Raw genomic sequence first — 23,269 nt, 5'->3', positions numbered from 1 at the left:
GTGCGTGTCTGCTTTATTTTCCGCCTTAGCCCAGAGGGACAGCGCTTGAGGACCGACGCGGGTTCCCTCCCTTCCCGCCACCTCAGGTCACCCCGCCCGGCGCTGGCCCGGGGCCGGAGGGAGCCCGTGGCGGGCTCCCGGCGGCGGTGGCGGCGGAGGGGCCGCACCCGCGTGTGCCGAGCGAGGGAGGGCCGGGGGAGGAGGGCAGGGCACAAAGGCCGGCTGCGGGCGCCGGGGTCCGGCCGGCCCGGGAGGAGGGGCGCCTCGGGCCGCTCATGAATATTAACCGAGCCTGCGGCCTAGCGTCCCGGCCGGGCCCGGCCCGCGTCCCTCTGCTGCTGGCCGCCGCCCCGCGGCAGTTCGGCCCGGGCGGGCGGGAAGGGTTTTGTCCTTCCCAGGCTGTCCCCGCACCTCTCTAAAAGGACATATTTGGGCCGCTCTCCCCGGGAGCTGGAGATCCCCGACCCGCCTCAGGAAGGGGCGGAGGAAATAGTGGTAGGTGGGTTGTGGTTTTCTTTTTTTTATTTTTTTTCTCCCCAGGTGGCCGCAGGCAAAGGGAAAGATAGTAGCGAGTGGCAGTTGGGGGAGCAGCCACGGAAGAAAAGTTGCTTGGGCTGTGGCTTCATTTATGTAGCTCCGGAATAATGCCCCGGAGCGCCTCCCCGGCCCTCCCCGGCCGTCCCCACCCAGCCCCGCCGCGGGCCAAGGAAAACAGCCGCCTCCTCGGGGGCGCCGGCCGGGGCGGAGGGGCAGGGGGCGGGCGGCTCGAGTCACCCGCGGCCGGGCAGCCCGCCTGGGGACGCCGCCGCGCCCACGCCGGTCCCGGCCGAGGCTGGCTTTTTGTTCATTTTTTGAGGGGTGGAGGGGAAGGAGGAGAGTGTTTGCAAACTATTCTCCCATTTTAGCCCGGGAGGGAGAAACTGCCCTGAAATGTACGTATCTGGGCGATGCAGAAGAACGTATACACTCCCTCTGCTCTGCCCAGGAAATGCAGAATTAAAATGCACTTGAACAGGGAATGCTTTTTCTTGAAGGCGGCACAACAGCCAGGCAGGCGTGTTTGACGCAGCCACCGGGGCACTTCTGAGGGTTCTCATCTCATTCTCCCACCCCTACCCCTCAGATTTATAGGCTGTTCCTTTTTAAAAATTTTTCCTTTTATTTTTTGCATGGGAAGATTATCTCATCTTTCATTTGTGTGGTTCATCGGCGGAGACCGAATGATCTTTCCGGGTGTTGGAAAGGCGAACTTGGAGTAGACATGTGGCAGGGCTAAGATCGGCGTCTGGGGAAAGTTCATGCCCTTTAACTTCTCCCCTTCTAGGAAGGATCTCTGGAGCTGACGCTCAGCCTTCTCGACCCACCCGGATTCCTCTTGGACTAGCACTGGGAGGAAGGGGACCGCTTTCTGCACTTGGCCTGGACTCTAGCTGCCTAGAAGACCTGTCGTCTTTGTTTTTAAGTCTGGAGAAATGGAAGAAGACGGCGAAGTCCGAAGAAACCATTGCGAAATTTGAAGGGGCATCCTGAAAACCTTCACTCCCTGGCCCCGTGTTTGTTTCACCAGCCGGAATTCTTCCCTTTTTGGTGTGTGGTGGCACCCCCCCCCACCCCCCATGTGGACTCCAAAGGATTTGGCCCTTCTTTGTCATTTGAAATGAAATGATGGCTACACGTCGGACTGGTCTGCCTGAGGGAGATGGTGACAAGCTCAAGGCCTGTGGGGTCCTGGCCTCGGAGGTAAGCGCGGAGACAGCATCCCCCGCCGGCCGGGCGGTGGGTAGTGTCTGTGAGCGTCTTGCCAGTGGTGGGAGGGTCAGCTGCCACCGAGCCTCACCAGGGGCTTTCCGGGGCTTTCAGCTGGATGGTGGGAGCGCTCCAGCTTGACCAGTAGCGAGGTGAAACCTTGCCCACTTTGGTTTCCAGGGACTTCCAGAGATTTCTTTTGCAAGAACGTTGTCCGTTACTATGAAGTGTCCCCATCTTGGTCACCCTCTCTCAGACCGCGGAATTCTCATTTCTGGTGGCTGTGAATGCCACAAGCATGAGAATAGGGCACCTCAGTATCCGTTTTGCTTTAGTCTCCATCCTCCAGTATTTTTCGAGTTGAGCTGGTTAGGGGTGCTTTGTGCATTTCGTGTGTGTTTCCAGGGTTTGTTCCCGAGGAGGAGAGAGGGCAGCTGGTATACTTGTCGCATCTGGAACTTAGTCTCTCTTTGACAGGGGGACCTTGCTGCTTTTGGTACAGATCTCTGCTTTGGGTAGCAAAATAAGTCTTTTCCTGTGGATGGTGTTGTAATTCCAACTCCCTGAAAAATCTCCTGCCTTCACTATTTTCTTTTATTTATGCCCTTCCTTTCACTGCTCAGAAGTTCTGAGAGCTGCTCTGAGGTGTCAGGTGGCTTGCATTGCTGTTCAGACTAGCATCTTTCGAAGGGCCCAGAAGATATTGCTCCAGGCTTCCTGAAATTTTTTGAGCAGACAGGAGAGAAACCGTAGAAAATCCATTGATTTATGACAGCCATATACCCTGTTGCCTCTCGTATCTTTTTTTACCTCCTTGTATTTGGAGATTGGAGTATTTAGAATTTGCTTCTATAGTGAATATATTGAAGTTTACTTTGTTATTTATGGTTTCTGTAGTTTGCTTGTTAAACATACTGAATGTTGTTATCCTTTACACTTTACTTTTGAGATGCCTATGTTTTTATTGAAAGGTCGAAGATTACTTAGGTGACCATCACATCCCCAAATAAGCCTTCACTATCTCACTATTTCTTTTGTGCCTTGTGAGTGTTCAATTTTAACTTTATGGTCCTTGAAACAAGATGTAGTTCTAAGTGTGTGGTTTTGGGATTTTAATAAAAATGAATCAGAAATTAAATTTTGGTTCATAAAGCATACAGAGAAACTTGCTTCATGCAGCTTACTTCATGTTGGATTAAAAAGTTCATGCAGAAAACATTGTGAGGTACAGTGTACCATTACTGTACAATTTATGAGGCAGAACCGTAGGTTTACATTTAGAATTAGTGTTTTACTTCTTGACATATGTAAACACCTGCTTGCAGGTAAAAGTGTGATTAAGTATAACACCACAATCCTCTGATCATGGTAAACCATAATAACTCCTTTTGAAAGGCCTCGCTACAACCTGGTGATTGCTTAATGTGTATTGTAGTTACATAATAATATGTACTGTGGTCCTAAATCCTTATTTGTCATTGTCTTGTGAATACTTTGATCAGCATGCTATTTTCATTATATTTGTAAGAACTAATGTTACTTGAAATTTTTTTTGTCTTTTAAGGAATGCCCCCGAAACCAAGAATTTAGACACATCTAATCTAAAGCAGTGCTTCTAGTTAGTTGCACACTTGGCTTTTATTAACAATGACAGTTATGTATTTTTTTAAAGGCTGTGAAATTTGTTTTCCTTTGGATCTTACTGCTGGTATGACTATATTGTTTCTAGTTTGAGAAGGAAGAAATACTGTCTGTATTTTGCTCATTTAAAGAATATATACAGTACTTGGGTTTGGTATTAAACTACAATACTGTCTGGCTTTTTAAAAAATAAGAAGATATTTTGCTTAGATCCTGTGTGGAAATAGAAATAAAGGGGCTGTATGCTGTCAGAAAACATTTTAAAACCTCTGGGGGGCGGGGGGGGAGGAACTTGTGTAATTACAGTATTGCATCTGTTTAGTTGTGATGTGTATTCATCTCTGATGCTTCTTTTTTTTGATTGATGCTTCTGATGCACATTAAATCTTGTTAATATTTTTTAGTAATATAAAGGGAGTTGTCACTGGAATACTGTACTTTGGGTTGATAGATATCTGGGTCTTTGAACACTGCACTTTTGTGTTTAAAGTTATTAGAACTATTACATTCTGGAGTAGTACCATCATTTAAAAAAAATTTAAAAACCATTGTTTCTAAATGTGTTTGAATAATAAATCTATGTGTGTTAAGAGATGAGCATATATGTCTTAATAGTAATGATGTTCATCAGCTAAAAAACCTAACCTTGTAGGACAGAAGAAATCAATGTGGTGAATTAATAGGAGTCTGTAACGCCTTATCTAGTTAGCTAACTCCACCTTCTATAAATAGGGTCCCTTGCTTTGTTGAAAAACAGCGATTTCTTGTTCATCTTAAGTATTACAATCTAATTATGTTGATATATGAATAAATTTAGGCATACTCTCCCTTCCTAACCCCCCCCCCAATATATTGAAAGGCTCAGAAACAAATAACAAACAGGCCTCTTCAAATAAGGAATTGTGACATTTCAGTAGAATATGTCTTGGCATTATACAGAAAGGATGGCTCAGATTGTATTCACACAAATTTATATACTTTATACATCTAAAGATGTATTTTTCAAAATTGTTTTCACTCATTCTGAACCACATAAGTGATTTGGGGGGGCGGTGTGTAGTCTGATCAGTGAAGTATTCTGACACCAAACCTTGAGTAACTTTACCCACAAAATCACTTTATATAGAGTCTTCCTTTGAATCCTCTGTGGTATTTTCACTCTCTATCATATAGGTTTAACTTTCCTTTTTTTTAGCCAAAGGGGGAAAAAAAACTTTTCCTCACCTTTCTAGACACATGGTTTTTTCCATTTTTAACATTTATTACACTTTTTATCTGTAGTTCATAGCATTGTCCAATAATAGAATTTTTGGTACTTTCGCTGTTTATTGTGAAAACAAATAGTAAAGCTAATTCATTTATTTCATTTTTAGCTTTTGCTTCTTTACCTATGCTAAGATTATCCTATGACTGAAATGTATTATAGCTGATGAAAAATATTTGTTGATTGATTTTGGAATAGTGTAAACAATAAGATAAGGCATTTTTTTGTGATGAATTCATATGAAACTATGCTTTGGCTCTCTTTTCTGGAATGCTATACACTTTGCTTTTATCCCAGACTCTCTTGTTCCTTCTCAGGCTCTCTTTTTCCCTCTATCTTGTTCTCTCTCTCTTTTTTTTTAGGGTTCTTCTTCCTCTGCTTGCCCTTTTCATGTTGGCTTTAAACAGAACCAAACCGTTTTCATTCCTGTTCTCTTTTGGCACTCCCTTGCTGTTTTTTTTTTTAAAAATTCTCTCCCATGGCTTTAATCTATATACCAGTGACTCCGAATCTACAACTCTATTCCAGATTTTAGGGCTGACATCCATGTATATAGGCATTTGCCTATTTATTGATCAGTTTTTTTGGGATAGCCTGCAGGTATTATAGACTCAACAAATTCTGCCCATATCACCAACTTTCTCCTCTTCCTATGTTCCTTCTTTTAGTGAGTAGCACTACCATCTCCTTATTTGTTCAAGTCAAAAACTAGGCCATCATCCTAAGCTTGTTGGACAGAGGAAGTCAGTTTAGTGAATCCTACCTGAAACTGGGTGGTTTATAAAGAATCAAAATTTATTTCTTACAGTTTTGGAGACTGAGAAGTCCAAGGTCCAGGGAACACATCTGGTAAAGGCCTTCTTAAAAGTGGGTGGTGACTCTCTACTGGGAAGCAGGGTGTCACATGGCAAGAATGGACTAAGCAAGAGAGAGCTAACCTACTCATCGCTCTCCTTTTAAAGCCATCAGAACCATTAAACCATTACCACCCATTAAACCATCAGCCCATTATTCCATGTGTGGATCAATCCATTGGTCCTAGAGAGAAGAAAACAGAGTTTTCAGTTTCATGGTTTTAAATATCAAGTATAGTTGACCTTCGGTATCTGTGGAGGATTGGTTCCAGGACCTTCTGCAGATACCAGAATCCATGGATGCATAAATTCCTGATATAAAATGGGTAGTCTTTGCACATAACCTATACACATCCTCCCTTATACTTTAAATCAACTCTAAATACTTATAATACCTAATATAGTGTACATTCTATATTAATAGTTGTTATGCTGTATCATTTAGGGAATAATGACACACACAAAAAAAGTCTGTACATGTTCAGTACAGAAAATTTTTTTCCGAATATTTTTGATCTGCGGTTGTTTGAGTCCACGGATGTGCAACCCATGAATACAGAGAGCTGACTGTATATATTGATAATTCTATACAGATATATATTTGTGTGTGTGTGTGTGTGTGTGTGTCTGTGTGTGTCCATGAACCCTGACCTATCCCTCTATCTTTTGAATTCAGATTCCTGCATCCAACTGATCTGACCACTCAGAATCTCCACTTGGATATTGAATAGGCATATCCAAAACCAAATTCCTGATTCTCTACAATGTTCCCCCAGTCCACCTTCCTAAATTTGCTCCTTGTAGTCTTCCTCAGGAGCAATAGCAGTCCTACCTTTTCAGTGTAGACATCTTGGAGTGATCTTTGATATCTCTCTTTTTTCATATAGACGTGCTAGTCTGGTTGACTAGTCTCTTGGCTCCAGTCCTTGCCTAGAGTCTATTCTCCATACAGTAAACAGAGTGGGCTGTTATAAATCAGATCATGTCATTCCTTTGCTCAGATTTCTCTAATACCTTCTCATTTCCCTGAAGATAAAGGCCAAAGTTCTTACAGGGACCTATAAAGCCCTGGACAGTTGACCCTGCCACCTTCCTGGTCTCACCTCTGGTGACTCTCCCCTCCTCACTCTGTGCTGGCCAATCTGGACTCTTGCTCTTCTGCAGACACACCAAGCCTGCTAGTCCCCACTTGGTGAACCCCCGTCTTGGAACACTTACCCCAGGTCTCTGCATGGCTTGCTTCTTCATCTCCTTTAGGTTTTTGCTTAGAGGTCACCTTCTGAGTGAAGCTTTGCCAACTACTCTGTTTACTAAACGCTCCTCCCTGCTCCCCTTGCCATGCCCTGCCCTCCTGCCTTGCTTTATTTATCCCTGTATTACTTAAGCTCCACCTGACATGCATATCTACCTGATTTTGCTTATGTATTTGAAACAGGTACTGTCTCTAGAATGTAAGTAGTAAGAGTGCAGTTTGTCTGCTGTGTTTGCGTTGTTATCTCATGCCTACAAGAGTGCCCTAGCACATAATAGGCCCTCAGCAAATATATTTTTTCTGAATGAATGAATGAATGAATGAATGAATGAAGGCTTAGCAAAATTCCAAAATGTTACTGAGTTTGCATTTAGGCATGTAATATGTGAATATTTACTTTAGATTATATAAAATATGTAAAGTATGAAGTGTGTATTCTTCCTTAGACCTCCTATCCACCTTAAACTCCATTCCATTTCCATTAGAACTGCTGTTAAAATTTTTGGTGCCTTTTTTCTTTGCTTCTTTGGAAACTGGTAACCAAGTAACAGTAAACAAGACAATGTGTAGTACAAATGTATGAAATAATTTGCACTAAGAGGTGAGAATAGTCATAATAGACTAGTGAAAGGGTAATCTAAAACTAAACAGGAGAAACTAAAAAGATAACATGTTTGTACTGACATGTTTTGCAATAAAACAATAAAGCAGTGTTTTATCAGTTGGTTAGAGCATGATGTAATAATACTAAGGTCACAGGTTCGGATTCCCCTACAGGCCAGCTGCCATAGAAAACCCCCAAACAAAAAAACAGTGTTTTATTTCCTAAAATGAATGGCCAATATATGAATGTTCCTTATTATATATTTTTATCATTTTAATGTCATAAATATTTCATAATCAGTGAAAAAAAGATCACAACATTGACTATGAGAAAACAGTTGTTAATTCTGGATGATGAGAATATCGAGATGATATTATTTTTGTATTTGTTTTGTTTAATTTCAAAACTATGATAAAGAGATACTATTTACAGATTTTTAAAACAGGTGATATATTACCAGGCTTACGAAAATCTGGTTTCTAACAAACCCACACTGCTTAAAACAATACTTAAACAATTTTTAAAAGGTATGTTTTCTTCATTGGAGGCCCAGAATTCATTCTAGGATGGTTATAGTACAATATAATATAACACTTTTATTTCATTTTAAATGTGTGTTCATATGACTGAATCTAAATGTTAGAATACCATTTGCATGTCAAAAGTTTTATGCTGCAAGTTAGGCAAAGCCTGTTGGAATTGAGAATAGTGGCAGTAGCAGCAGCAGATATAATTAAAGGGCATTTCAGCAGAAGTCTGGAATGTATTGAGTGGGACTATCACTAGATTAGATCCATAAACAAAATGAGTACCCAGATCTAAAGAAAATTTCTCCATAAATTGTTAGTATTCCTTAGCATTCATTTCTTTCAAGTTTAACATTTTATGAAGTGCATTGTGCCTTGATTTCATGTTCTTCATTTCTTTAGTTACTACCATGCCAAGTAATTCAATACAAAAGTAATATTCAGTTTCTTTTGTTCTGTGCTTTGTGAAGGGACCTGTCATCTTATTATATTTAACAATGTGCTGATTTAAGTGTGGGCAATGTTAGTGATGATAAAATGCACAGATGCTGTTACTGAATGCAGCTATTTTCTGTTACAGAAAGACCATATGGCAAGCACTTGTTTTTCTTTCTGGTTGGTGTGATTAGATTACTAAAATAAAAGGTTATTGGACTTAAAGATTGTCCTAGTATTTATGTGATTTTAATTGACCATAAGGAATTAAATATGTTAAAATATTGTAATCCTTGCCTATATTCTGCTGGTTTGAAGAAAAAAGACATCTTCACACAAAGGCTCAATTTTGGATTGCTTTCACCAATATAGTCTTGTCGTTAGGTTGCCATATTCTCATAAAATTGAGTATGTACAAATAGTTTATTTCACAGTATAATCTGGAAGATGGCATTTTGTGCTTGTAAAATAATCTGAAAGACAGATATACTGTGCTATAGGTTTAAGAAACTTGATGTGATGAAAATTTTCTATAAATCCTCTGCCTTCTAGTTATCTATTAATACACAAGAAATTCCATTGTGTAGGTTTGTGAATAAGAATAGATTTAGAACCCAAATTTGATATTTCTGAATATTCATTTATTTTGGGGAAAGTATTTGGACAGAACAAACTATTATCAAAAAATGACAAGTAGTCTTTATTTACTTCTCTTAGTGACTAGCTGCTGTTGAGTTTTCTATTTGATATTGGTTATATTTTAAATTCAGAGTTGGTTACTTACTGCCTTTTCCCCCTCTTGCTTATCTCTGTTCTGAATTGACATCTGACACAGAGTAGTGTATGCAGTGCTGCTTATAATCCCACAATTTCTTTGTCCTTCTTACAACCTAGTGAAGACATAGTCTCTTGACTTCTATTTTTTTGTTCACTTCATTAATCTTTAGTATATATTGAGAGGATTTACAATCTTAGAACATCTTGATTTCCTGTTTACTTACAATGTAGATAGTATCCTTAAATATCACTAGATACAAAGTTGGATTTCTGATTACATTTAGATGTTCCTTCTAGATCTGGCTTAGCTAATATGAGTTTGGGATTAATAGGCACCATTTTTTTAAAACCTCAAGGTATGTGTAACATCCTTAGTACCTAGTATTTTCCCAATAAATAAAGATTCTATATGTAGAAGAACTTGTGTAAGCTTTCAGTGAGACCTACTTTCTCCTCAGTTCTGCATATTGGCTTCCGGAAACATATTATGTACTAGTGAATGTGAGGGGAAGGAAATGCTCTGGGCACCCAGTTTAAATCAGCTCTTTATGATAATGCTTTTAGGAAATTGATTTTCAGTTTACTGTTTTTTTCCATTTAATAATATGTCACAGACACCCTTCTCTGTTTATAGGTTGTGTATGTAGGTCTTATCCATTTTTGTGACAGCAAAACTCCAATCTCTGCCTCTGTCTTCACATGGCCTTTACCATTGTATGTCCAATCACTCTCTGCCTTTTCCTCATAAGGTCACCTGTCATTGGATTTAAGGGTCATCTAGACAATTCAGGATGACCTTATCTCAAGATCCTTAATTACATCTGCAAACATCCTTTTTCCAAATTAAGTCACATTCATAGGTTCCATGTGGACATATTTTGGGGGCTGTTATTCAAAACACTACACTGGGGGTTCTTCTGTTAGGTCACATGTCCTGCTGCTTCCCCTTGCCTCTTTGCAGATGCTGATGCTATGTAGAACTTTTAGCTATTAGTATGGTTTGTCTTCACTTACTTGCATTCATAGGGATACCTTGTCGCCTAGTCTTGTTGTAAATATTGCCCATGTGTTTGTTTGGCTTGCTATCTGGCTGCATTGTGGGGGGAGGAAGAGAATTTAGGGAGATTTCTATGTTGATTCTTTTTTTTTGTTTGTTTTTTAAGAAGATGACCTGTAAGGGGATCTTAACCCTTGACTTGGTGTTGTCAGCACCACGCTCACCCAGTGAGCCACTAGCCATCCCTATATGGGATCTGAACCCAGGGCCTTGGTGTTATCAGCACCACACTCTCCTGCGTGAGCTACGGGCCAGCCCTCTATGTTGATTCTTAAATAAGGAAGAGATGGATAGTTATGTGAATATTTTCTTTCATGTGAAAAGCTGAGTTTTTGAAAGGATTTTGCTGAAGATGTTCCCAAGTAGGAACCGTAAAGATATGAAAAGTTGACTATGTTTAGGAATGATTTATGAATGCTTGATTATAGCTGGGCCTTCAGTCTCTGAGTCTTTTTTTTTTGGTATGAACTTTTGTTTAGTGGTTTTTAACTTGGAAGGTGTGCCAGAATTACCTGGGAACTTTTGAAAATCAGATGCCTAATACCCTTCCCACCCTTCCCTCCTCTTTCTCAGAATTTTTCAGAATCTTAGGGTGGGTGTGAAATAGATAGTGTCAGTGTAGGTATTTAGGGATTTTACTAGAATCCCATCTGCTCCAACTGCTTTCTTGATGTGATTATTTGAGGAAGGAAGCAACTTGTTTTGCCTACAACTGGTGATAATGACCCCTTTGTTCTGAAGATAAAAGTTATTCTATCTTAAAACTATTCATGTTTGATACTTCTAGTGTCAAAGATTCCTGTTATTTTTAGAATTGTCCTTCCATATTTATTAACTCGTTCACCAAATGCTTGCTGAGCACCTTCTAAGTGCCAGACACTGAGGATACAGCAGTAAAAAATACTGACGTGGTCTGGTCCCTGCTTTTGTGGATATACGTGGATAATGGGGAGTGTGAACAATTCAACAAGTATTTTTAACATAGTGCAATGGATATGATTTTAGGAAAAGAGCAAGGGTCTATGAAGACATCCAGCAGGCAGACCTCACCTGGTGCAGGAATCAGGGGAAGTCTTCGTGGGAAGATTGTGTTTAAGCTAAGTCAGGAAGGAGTTAGCTAGGTTAAAAGAAGAGAGAATGTTCTGGCAGAGGAAACAGTTTCTGAATGTAGTTGCTGAAGGTAGCTACGGTGTGGGAGAATTTCTAATATCTTACTGGAGAAAAGAAGTATAAGAACAAGGAAAGGAAAAATACAGAAATAAGCGACAGCCTTTATTGAGTCTTTTCAAAGCACACCTGTTAGCTTTCATAGAAAGAACAATTTTTACTCGTATTTCATCAGTTTACATATTATCTATGCTGCATAATCATAGTAACAGGGTTGGCTGATTAGCTCACTTGGGAGAGCATGGTGCTGATAACACCAAGGTCAATGGTTCTGATTCCTTTACCAGCCAGCCACTAACAAACAAACCAACAAAACAACTGACAGAAAGAGGTTTGTGAATAATTAAACTGACTTGTGTTAAGCTTGAGTGTCACTTGGTGGGAGCAGAAATTAGAGACCAGAGTATCTCCCCCTACATAAGAGTGGAGCTTGCCACGGAACCAGTCAGTATTCATACAGAGGGGATTCAGATTTTTGGTTTGTATGGCAGGTCAGTTAGGCAGAGGTCAATTAAGGCAGCATTTCCCATAATTATAGTTTTGGGAATAGATGAGCTCATTGAAGGAGGTGAGGAGAGAAGAGGACCAAGGTCAGAACCTTAGGAAGCAGCACCAATTAAGGGATGGACAGAGGCAGACAAGCCAGCTGAAGCAAGAGTTCAAGAAACAAGTTAGAGCCTCAGTTTTCAGATTTTGAGGACTTTGAATCTGGTTTTCATATGTAGACTGAGTAACCTTGCAACTTTATCTTTGTTTAACCCAGCTTTTCTCAAACTTATTTTGCCATTGACGATTTTTTGCATTTAACTAATTCCTATTCTGTCCCGTAGTACAAGTAGGAACATACTTTGGGAAACACTGCTGTATATAGGCAGAAAGGAACAATAAAAGGGATTGAGGCAGGGTGGTCATATGATTAGCTTTTGGTTTAAAAGTTTCTTTTGTTAGTCCTGCAAAGGCAAAATTCCAGGGGGGAATGAGACAGGATGTTTGGGAGACAAATTAGTGGTCCAGGAGAAAGTTGATGGGGGTCTGAATTTAGGCAGTGACAGTGGAATAGAAAAGGGACAGTTCAATGTATATTTTAGGAGAAGTGACAGGATTTGGTAGGTGGTTATAAGAGGTAGGGAAGAGGGAGTCTAGGATGACTCTGGTTTCTGTTCGGGTGACTAGGGGGATGAGTTGTGCTCCCCAGACTAGGGGATACAGGGGCTGGTGCGTGTTGTGAGAGGGAAATGATAAGTTCACTTCTGGACAGGTAGTGTAGGTTATCTAGGTGTATGTGATTAGCAAGAGTTCAGTCATGTAGATTTGTAGCCTGGAAGAAAGTTATTGAAGAGAGGTTGGGAAGTACAGTAATTTATAGGTAAAATCATGGGTCTGGAGGATGACATCATCTAGGGACAGCATAAGAAATAAGAGAAGGGGGTCAGAGATAGAATTCTAATTTAGACAGGAAGGGAGCCAATCCTAAGAATATTAAGGGGCTGGCTTGTGGCTCACTTGGGAGAGTGTGGTGCTGATAACACCAAGGCCATGGGTTCAGATCCCTATATAGGGATGGCCGGTTAGCTCACTTGGGAGAGCGTGGTGCTGACAACACCAAGACAAGGGTTAAAATCCCTGTACTGGTCATCTTTAAAAGAAAGAAAAAAAAGAATATTAATAACTATCAGTTATTAGGTGTCTGTTAGACACTGTTTTAAGTATGTTGCTGATGTTATTTTATTTTATACTAAAAACCCTATGAGGGTAGGTATTACTATCCCCATTTTCCAAATGAATGATTTGAAGCTCAGAGGCAAGCCATTACCTCCTGGTTGTTACATCTGGTTGGTTACTGATGAGGAACTGGAGTCTGTCTTATTAGGATCTAGGGTTTTTTAACTTTGATATACTGCCTTTTGCAAAGAAGGAATGGTTAGAGAAGTAGTAAAACAGAATGGTAACATGGTACCCCCGATGAGAGACTTTGAAGGAGTGGTTAGCAGTGTGAGATGCTACTGAGCAATTAAGAAAGGACTGAGTATCCTTTGGTACCCTTTGGATTGAGTCAGTGTAAGGGTCATTGGTGATGCCACAGCCTTGTGTCGCAATTGGTTTGTTGTGGTCTGTAGCCAGCATGATTGATTTATTATTATACTACCTTCCAAGTTGTATTTTTATTGAATGAACAGATGCTAGCCTATGATACCTAGAAAGAAGGAAAAAGTAATAATCTTTTAAAAAAAATATTAAATACTGAGTAAGACTTATGAAAAAGTCTTTCCTTCATGATCTAATAATTTAAATGTACTAGTGTTTGGGAAGATGACGTAGTTCTGCCAGTTAGCTATTGCTGCTTAGACAGGAAAGGGAGGGGAAGATCCTATTTGCGGATCACATCACTGCAGAGCTCTGGTAACACGCGGCTGTACTGACAAAAGCTGAGTCAGAGAAGAGATGCAGAGTGCGCTATAGGCAGTCATGGCCCAGTTCAGGATTTTAGACTGCATGATCAACCACAACTGGAGTTTATTGTGCAATCTGTATTGTGCATGGAGTGGTCAGGTTTGTTTGATAAATATATATATTCTTGCTTTTTAATTCAAAACTGCTATAATGTATAAAGCCAAAAAAAAAAAAATGAAAATGCTGGATATGAAAACAGTCTTCCTGTAGCAGTAAAAAAGTAATCTTTTAGACTATTATTTTTTGTTGAAATACTTTGTTTAACATGGCATATCTCAAATCTAACGATCTGAATTACTCTAAAGTAATTCTTAAGTAGCACAGATAGACTATTTTCAGAGCTTTAAGTGGTGGGGGAGGGGAAGTTAGAATGAATGAATTAAAAAATAAAACTAGCAAAAATTAAAGTAATATCATTGTAACATAAGGTAAATGTTATATTTTTGGAGGCACTCAATGTTGTGTTTAGAAGGTAGGCAAGATTTTGGAATGAGTTGCTTTTTTAGCTAGTTTTTCATTTTTTATGAAATATGGTTCTTGATTTCTTTCACAATGAGATTGAATGGAAGTTCTCGCACTTCTGTTACTAGACAGTCTTGAGAAAACACATTGCAAAAAAAAAGTTTGCTGGGTATATATTTTTTACAGTAGTTATCATCTGCTTTTCAGTGTTTTTTTTTTTTTTTTTTTCTAAGAAGCAAAAACTCTTATTTGTCCCTTCAACTCTTGATGAACATTGTTATTATCAGGAGCAGACTGCTTTGTAAATCATAAATAATATTGCACATGTTCAGCGTAATGGCTTCTTTTACAGAATAGAAGGAAACCTGGATGGTAGCTTTTGTTCCAGCTATCAGTGAATCTTTAAAAACTATGAAGGTATTTTTACCTCGTAGGTCACTTTGTGGGTATTTGTGTTCCTTATTAAAAACAAGTTCTTTGGTATAGTTTGAAATTTAGAAGAAAAACTAAATTTGAAATATTTTTGAGAGCAATGAAAGATAAATGAATATGCCGACCACCCTTGCCCCACCCCCTGCCATTTCCCAATTCTTCCATAGCCATGATGTGAACTTCTTAGTTTATGAGACATGAAATTAGTAACCAGATGGGACTTTTGGATCTCCCATACTTTTCTTTATGCTCTATTCTCTATTCTGGAATGATGAAAAAATTTTTCATAGTTTAGGCTGGGCACAATAGACTAATGTATCAGAGAGATTAGAGACGGAGTAGGTCATTTAGTCTATAGTTCTTCCAGTGTAAGATTGATCCCGCAATGCACTTTCTAGTTCTCTCTCTAATGGCTTTACATTATCGTAGAAATATGGATTTTGAATGGCTACTAAGACAATAAAAAAAGATACTGCAGTTATCTTAACATGAAAAATTCATGTTAGGAGCCTAACGAAGCTGAAATTTAAAAACGTTTTTAGTGTTTAGTAACTACTTTGCAGCTGTTACTAAACTCATTAGTTAATCTCATCATCAGAAATTTTTGTAGTTTGAGGTCCAAGACCTTTTTAAGACTTCTTCATTCTGGCTAATCCCAAAGGAATTGCAGTAGAATTGAGGGGTAAGTTGACCCAGTGAGCCAGCAATAAGTGCATTTTTGGATGTGCCTTGGCCTGGGGTTTTGCCAGGACTGTTGTTGCTACCATCCTTGTGATTTAGATCTGATGATAGGCCATTTAGTTGCTAGCATCTCTCAGAAGAGTTTGTAGAATTTAGCATAAAGTAAAAATGGCATGTGTTTTAGTCTGTTTTGTGTTGCTATAACAGAAATACCTGAGACTAGGTAATTTATAAGGAAAAGAGGTTTATTTGGCTTACAATTCTGGGACAGCAGCATCTGGCATGGGCCTCAGGCTGCTTCTACTCATGGTGAAAAGTGGCAGGCAGCTGGCGGGTACGAGCAGATCACATGGCGAGAGGAAGCAAGAGAGAGAGAAGATGCCAGGGTCTTTTTTAAGCAATGAGCTCTCACGGGAACTAATAGAGCGAGAACTCACTCATTAATCCTCCCTCCCCCAGAGAGAGCATTAATCCATTCATGAGGGATCCGCCCCTATGACTCAATCAGTTTCCAACACTGCCACATTGGAGATCAAATTTCCACATGAGTTTTGGAGGGGACAACACATCCAAACTCCATCAGCATGTGACATCTTCTGTGGCTTCTATGTCATCAATTAAAATATTTGGTGGATGTCACAAACTCAGTGCTTTTGGGGCCAGACAATTGAAGAGCTAAGAGAGTCATAAAAGAGTGAAGAGAGTTGAAGAGATTCAGGTATTAGAAAATATGGGCTGGTGGAGACTGTGGATAACTAGGGATTTAAGAGATTGTTACCATTGCAGGGATCCACTGTTGTCAGATCATTTAGCTTTCAAGAAAAGCTAAAAATTTGGATTTTTATGTGAACTTGTCCTAATTTTTAAATGTTGATGACTAATTTAAGCTTTTGAAAATAGTGGGATGTAAGCAAAGTACATCTGCTGGCCAGATGTGGCTCTAGGTTTCCAGTGTGTAACTTCTGATTTATAAAAGGACTTAGAGGGCCGGCCCATGGCTCACTTGGGAGAGTGTGGTGCTGGTAACACCAAGGCCACGGGTTCGGATCCCTATATAGGGATGGCCAGTTAGCTCACTTGGGAGAGCCTGGTGCTTACAATACCAAGTCAAGGGTTGAGATCCCCTTACTGGTCATCTTTAAAAAATAAATAAGTAAAATAAAAGGACTTAGGGTAACAGTTGGTTTCTTTGAATTTCACCACTGAAACTAAGCGGTGCCCAGGGATGCTACTGGATACCTTTGGAAAGCTTATGGTATAGGTAGGGAAGCTGTGTGAGAGAGGATTAAAAGGAATAAATGAAGAGGCAAAATGAGGAAAAAGGGAATCAGACTGAAGAAGGAGATGGACAAAAGAAATGGTGTGATGGGAAGTGGGAGAGTGCCACCACATTTCTCAGTTGACATGCTGAAAATTCTGATCAAGGTTACATTATTTATTAAGTATTTCTGTACTGTCATAGAGAGGCAGTTTAGTGTTGTAGTTTAAAGTGCAGATTTTACTGCCCAAGAACTGGATTCAAGGCCTGGAGCTGTCCTTGGCTCTGTGATAATGGTATGACTTGAACATTACTAACTAGTCTCTGCTTTCTCATCACTAATAGAACCTACCTCAGGGATTATTGTGAAAATTAAAATCAGGTAACCTGGTTATAGTATCTGACATAGTGCCTGGCCTGTTCAGTGCTTAGTACAAGCTTACAATTATTATTAATGTATTCTAGGTTGATATGGTATTCATAGTGGTGGTGTTATATGAGATTTCTATTGGAAATAAAAGTTGGTAGTAAAGGGTTCCATTAACTTAATTTTTAAAATTGTAAATAAAATGCATGGTCCCTTATAAAAATTGGAAAATATAAATTAAAATGGATTTACATAGTTCAATTATTGAAATACAACTCCTGTTAATATTTTGGTATGTATACTGCCAGTATTTTCCCAGTACGTCTGGTGTTTTTCTGTGGGTGTGTCTTTTATGAGTTGGACTGTTATATACATTTTTCCATTTTGTGATATCATTTTTAATGGCTGCATAATATTCTAGCTAGAAGATATATATACTTTAAAATAATTTATCTGTTGAACATTTAAATTGCTCCCAGTTTTTTGCTATTATAAAGTATGGTGAATATCTTTGCAATTAAAAATATTTCCTGTTTAGGATTATTTTCACAGGATACAATCTCAGAAGTGATAATATTTTTAAGTCATAACATAAAAAAATACATGTATGTATTAATTGAGAAAATCTTAGAGAGGAGATTGTTCTTGGACTTAGTGAGATATGAGTGACTTAAAATTTTATAGATTATAATACTGTTAATTCCTACAACACCATTAGGAAGAGAGGACCCCATGTTTCTCTCTCTCCCTCTGTCTTTCCCCCCCCCACCTTGATGTGTGATAAATTTCATATGTTCTAATCATTATTTATAGAACTAGAGGCTGAATGTCTGGTGACAGTGGAGTCAAATTCAAGGAGTTGGGCATTAAGGTTTCATTTATATGACACATCCCATCCTCCCAGTTCTTGGTTTTCCCTCAAATCCATTGATAATTGTTAGTGCACAGCCATATGTAAAGAGAGAACTCAAAAGGAATACTGGGGAGTATATATCTGTATACAGCCTATGGTCAGTTTTCAGCTCAGCAGTCAGTATAGTCCTCTTAAACATCAGAAGGTGTTTATTCAACTCAGAGCCCCCCAAAGACTGCCCATATCACTTAAAAGAAATGCCAAGGGCCTTACAAGATTTAGTTCTCTTCCTTATATCTGCTATCTTGTTTCCACTTACTTTTTCCCTACTCAGTCTTCTCTGACCACGCTGGCCTTCTTGCTGTTTCAGTCTCAGGGCCTCTGTACGTAGCACGCTTGTCACTTTCTCTAGATTCACTTCTCAGAGCGTTCTGTCCAAATTTGGTTTAAAATGTTACAAAGGGGGAAATAATCATACTGTTAAAGAAGGTACTTTTTTTTTTTTTTGAAAGAAGGTTATAAAATGATTGGAAATTTTACTGTTTAATAGAAATACAGTCATGCATTGCTTAACACGGGGGATGCGTTCTGAGAAATGCATTAGGCAATTTCAGATGTCATTGCTGTGCAAACATCATAGAATGTACTTACACAAACCTATATGATATAGCCTACTGCACACCTAGGCTATGTGGTATAGCCGATATAATCTTATGGGACCACTTTCATGTATGTGGTCTGTCACTGACTGAATTGTTGTTATGCGGAGCATGACTACAGTAATTCTGTATAAGTCCATTTCAGAAAAGATGAGCCATAGGAATGTATTGGATCCTTTGAATTGGAAACCACAAGAAGATAACCATACTGAGGACCCACATGTTAGTTTTCCTCTTTTCCATGAGGAAACCAAATGGAAGACCGAAAGAGAGGCTGTAGAGAACTTTATTATTATTATTATTGTTTGTTTAGTTTTCCGTAGAACAAACTGCTAGAATGCTGCTGCTTCTGACACCTGTAGAAGGAAGCTTTAAATTGATAAGCTAGGAAAATGGGAATAGGCCTTTTGACACTCAAGTTACCTTAAATTCTTGCTATTCTGAGTGTGGTCCACAGGCCAGCAGTATCAGCTTTCCTGGAAACTTGTAAGTAATGCATACTTTCAAGTCCCACCCCAGATTTAGGGAATTATAATTTGCATTTTAAAAGATCCTCAGGTGATTCTCCTACACATTGAAGGTCTGCCTTACATGATGGGAGTTAAAAGTGTTTTGTGTTTTTTTTAGAGGTACTTGTTTTTACTGTTTTTCTTTAAACATTACTTTACATTTATCTTCCTTTAAAAATTATGGCAAATGCAAAGTATTATGGTGTTATCACCCTACCATATTATTTAAATAATCATATTTATAGAAACGTTCTAAGTGGTTAAAATGTTCCTTCTCTTTTTCTTTTTCTTCCAATCACTGGATAAGAACCCAAATTAATTTATAATACCTGATCATAAAGAAAAAGATCTTGATTTTTCATTTTATTTTTCGTTGTTAACATAGAAGAGAAAAACCTTAAACCTCTTTAATTCTTATTATTGTAATTAGTTAGGGAGTCTGAAAATTAGGACTTCAGGCTAAGAACCCTGAGGAAAACATTTTGCCTTGCTAGGCATGATATTGTAAATTGGCTTTTTTCTTGGCTCAACCTCCAGGATAACCCTCTCTGTAGCTTTGTGGGTGGGCTTTTTTAGTTTTCTTCTCTCTCATTATGCTTTCTGTTCACTTCCTTACAAATGGCCTTGTGCTGGTTATGTGTAGGTGACATCAGCTGGAAGTGGCACAGGAAAACTTGCTAGTGGGCAGATTGAATAGGGGGTTAGCAGAAACACTTATATGTGCAGGGATACAGCTAACATTACCAAAATGCATAGATGGCTAATTTTCTGCAGGTAGAGTTTGCAGGTGAGAGCATTTAGTGAATACTTACTGTATCAGGCAATTTACATATTTAACCTCCTTTAATTCTTATTACCACCCTATGGAGATATTATTTTCACGATCCTGTTTTACAGAGAAGAACTGATAAAATAATGGGTTAAGTGACTTGTCCAGGGCCACACAACTAAGAAGCTGCAAGTCTGGCAGGATGCAAACCCAAGGAGTCATCTGCCTCTTTACAGAAGCATATAATATAATATTCGAGTCATCACCTTTTAAAACTAGTAATTCTAAAGCTGTATTACAAATGTAAATAATAAAAATTGTATATATATAATGTATAATTATATACATTAATTATATATCTTTTTTACCCCCTAATTGATGGCCACTTTAGGGAGTAGTGGAGAGAAATGACTGAAAAGGGAATAATGGGAACAGGACAGGGGAACAAAAGGTGTTGGGAATGTCTGGAATGATAGATACATAGCACTGAAGAGAGATAAGAGGTTGAAAAGTAGGCTAAGAAAGGTAGGAAAACAGAAGAAAGGCAAGTTAGGTTTTGCAGCAACTATTAGTGGCTGTGCATTTTAATTTTGCTATGTTGATTAGTTCATGTGTCACTTGCTTAGCTCTTCTGTTATTGAAACCTTTAGAATTGCTAATATATATGTATAAAAATATGGTGAGTTGGTGAACATGTTGTGTAAGTAATATAATTGTAAACATGGAGCCTATGTGAGCAGAGTTCAGTGTTAAAATTTTTAAAAGTGGCATCAGTTATGTCATTTAGCACTGTGCATAATTGCTTTTGAGCTGAAAAGTGGTTATATTTGAATTGTAAGCAAGTTTGCTTTAATATCTAGTTCACGTTGATGGTTAATATTAAGCCAGTTGCCTATGGATCTGTAACTTACCGGACCTAGTAGCTAACTGTTGTGCTTGGCCTAGGTATTCTGCCTGGGAGCTCCTGGTTGATGGGTGAAATGAGGTTTAAATGAATAAGAAAGACAAAGTGGAAATCTCTGAAGGAAAAGGCAGATTTCAAAGGGACAGTCTAAATGGTGTACAGATGAATGGAATGGCAAGCCCCTCTGTTTTGGCTTCATTGATGATACAGTAGTTGGACTTGATTGCAAGGAGAAGAGCACTTAAAAGTATTAACTTTTGAATGTTACCTCCTCCCCAACTTTGGGGAAAACAGTTTGCATGAGAAATCATAAGGTCTGGTGCAAAGAACCTTGGACTAAGAATAGAGACACCTGCATACTAGTCGCTCTGTCACTGGTTGGTAGTGTGATTCTGAACTAGTATGTTAATTTTCTGGATTTTAGTTTTCTTATTTATAAACTCATTATGTAATTTCCAGGGCTTATTAATTCCAGTTCTAACAAAAAGTGATTCTTAGAAAAGCAGGATATGTTTCATATACTACTGTGTGTTTGAGGAATGAAATTTTAACTCCAACGTTGTATCATGTTTATTAATTCATGACTGATGAGAAAAGTTGCTTATGTAGAGTACCATTCACAGTGACTTTCAGTTTAGAGGATGAATGGGAAAATCTTTCATTTAATACAAACTTTATAGTAGGTGTATTAAAGAATGCAGTACCTAACTTTTCTAAGGGTGCTCAAGCAAATGTAGGAGCTACAGAAATTACTAGTTTTTATCAACAAAATGCCTTAGAATTTTTCTCCCAAAATACAATACATATTATTCTCATACTATACTGCCTCTTAGTTGAAGAAGACAGTGTTCAACTCGTCAGGTTTTAAAATAACAATTATAAACCTGTGTTCAAAACGTTTTTTTTTAAAAAGCATACTTTAAATTGATGGCCAATTTAGGTAATAATGGAGAAAAGTAGACTGAGAGAGAATGATAGGAATAGGGAGAAGAATAGATGGCATAGGACAGTGGGAGAGAGACAGAGCAGACTAAGCAAAAAAGGTAAGGAAATAGAAAGTGAAAGTAGGCTCTCTCTTTTTCCTTTTCCCCTTGCTGGAAAGCATCCCTCTATGTGCCATGTTGTCCCCACACCTCACCCTCTTCCCTTCACAAAGATCCCCTTCATAAGGTCATTTCACCTACCGTCCAGCAGTGAATGGCTCCAACTGTCCCCTCCCATGGACAATTTCCCTTAATAAGATTTTCCTTTCCTGGAGCATTACTCCCATCTTTCCCAGGGCAGGTGAGAGCCAGTGATGGTCTGCCCCTAGGAACAACATGCTTTTTTTTTTTTTTGTCTTTTTCGTGACCGGCACTCAGCCAGTGAGTGCACCAGGCCATTCCTATATAGGATCCGAACCCGCGGCGGGAGCGTCGCTGCGCTCCCAAGCGCTGCACTCTCCCGAGTGCGCCACGGGCTCGGCCCGAACAACATGCTTTATTACCAGTTATATTAGTCCATTTCTGTTGCTTATAACAAAAATACATGGAACTGAATAATTTGTAAGAAAATGAAATTTATTTCTTATAGTTTTGGAGGCTGGGAAGTCCAAAGTCCAGGGAGCACATCTGGTGAAGTGACTCTGCAGCAATGCAGGGTGTCACATGGCGAGAATGACGGAGCAGAGAGAGAGACAGGCTCTTCTGTGCTCTCCTTTTATAGCCCTCAGAACTATGCCCCGACCACCATTATTAATCTTCATTAGGGCATGGCCCTCAGAATCTAATCACCTCTTCAAGGCCCCACTTTTCAATTACCATAACAGGATTTCCTACCCTCTTAACTTTCACAGTGGGGATCAAGCTTCTAATATATAAAACTTGGGGGACACAGTTCATTCCATATCACTCATCTCTGTAGATTCCAGATCAGGCCCCTGGATGCCGTTCTGATTTTGATACTCATTCCCAAATTTCACCTTGACTTTGAATGTTAAATGCTGCTATCTGGCCTCTGCTGTTCTGTGATCCTAACATCCTCATTGCTCCTTAAGAAGCCCGGATCTGTAGCCGGAGCTTCTATATCTGCTGTCCTGAAGGGGACAGACAGCACGGGGCTGCTCACAGAAGCAGGTGCCATCTTCATCAGTGTGTTCTGTATTGTCTTGGTAAATGGAGTGTCCTCTGGACCCCCTGAGGGACATCGTTAGCTGATTGGTTTTCTGGTCTGATATATAGACCCATTTTTGGATGCCCAATTCTCTGATCCCTTCTGCCACAGTCTGCTGTAACAGTTCTGGCATCTCTACTTCATTTATTATGGGGTATCACCCTTTCCAAGTTTCATAGAGCCATCTCAATAGTGTATTTGATCTACTGAACTCTTGCCTTAGTGCTCAAACCTGTGGCAGGTAAGAGTGCGAATTTCAACCTTAATCCAGCTTTATGTTCTACCCCCTTGGTCTAACACCCTCTGAACCACTCTGCAGGCATGCTGTCCACATACTAGTGTATGTTAGCCAGAGCCTGCAGTTCTTTTGGGATATAATCCCTTCCTTTTTTTTTATTTATTTATTTTTGGTCTTATTTTTAAACTTTATTAGGTGGGACCAGATCAAT

General features: G+C 39.3%; 1 long non-coding RNA gene across 2 annotated transcripts in view; it reads left to right on the top strand.

Moving 5' to 3' along the window:
• Positions 1-297: 297 nt before the first annotated feature.
• Positions 298-23,269, top strand: part of LOC134379890 (uncharacterized) — a 43,008-nt gene continuing 20,036 nt past the window's right edge. The window contains exons 1-2 of one of the 2 annotated variants that reach the window (XR_010023843.1): positions 298-495; positions 1,325-1,740. This is a non-coding gene — a long non-coding RNA (uncharacterized LOC134379890). Of the gene's footprint in view, positions 500-1,324; positions 1,741-23,269 lie in introns of both variants that reach the window. The other variant, XR_010023842.1, reaches the window with a different exon arrangement.

This window comes from Cynocephalus volans, chromosome 6 (genome assembly GCF_027409185.1).
Source record: "Cynocephalus volans isolate mCynVol1 chromosome 6, mCynVol1.pri, whole genome shotgun sequence".
NCBI classification, from domain to species: Eukaryota; Metazoa; Chordata; class Mammalia; order Dermoptera; family Cynocephalidae; genus Cynocephalus; species Cynocephalus volans.
Note: the sequence above shows the minus strand (reverse complement) of the source record. Positions and strands in the feature narration are given on the sequence as shown.